Source organism: Belonocnema kinseyi, chromosome 5, assembly GCF_010883055.1.
Source record: "Belonocnema kinseyi isolate 2016_QV_RU_SX_M_011 chromosome 5, B_treatae_v1, whole genome shotgun sequence".
Classification (NCBI taxonomy): Eukaryota; Metazoa; Arthropoda; class Insecta; order Hymenoptera; family Cynipidae; genus Belonocnema; species Belonocnema kinseyi.
The window spans coordinates 68,837,800-68,838,176 of record NC_046661.1 but is presented as its reverse complement, the minus strand read 5'-3'; positions in this window follow the sequence as shown (position 1 = coordinate 68,838,176).

The following is a 377-nucleotide window of genomic DNA, read 5'->3' as shown; positions in this document are numbered from 1 at the left end:
GTATGAAGAACTTCACTATATAGTGATTATAATTTATTCCCCTAACGGAACATCTCAATTCACCATTCCTCGTGCTAATTTGGACTCAAATTCTGATTCTGACCTAGAATCAAATTAGAAACCTTTTGATAGAATTTAACTTATATCCGGAGGTGAACAATAGAACTGAATTTAATACAGTGTTTAAATCTGACGTGAACACGCGCGCTCTAACTTAAATTAAGGACAAAACGATTGTGTACTGAAAACATTGTGAACTACCACCCTAAAGGAATATTGTGAATTTTTCAACGACGTGCGAATATTGTGAAAATTGTGTACAAATTAAAATCTCACTCTTCAAGGAAAGTGTTGATAAAATAAATACATTTTTTAAC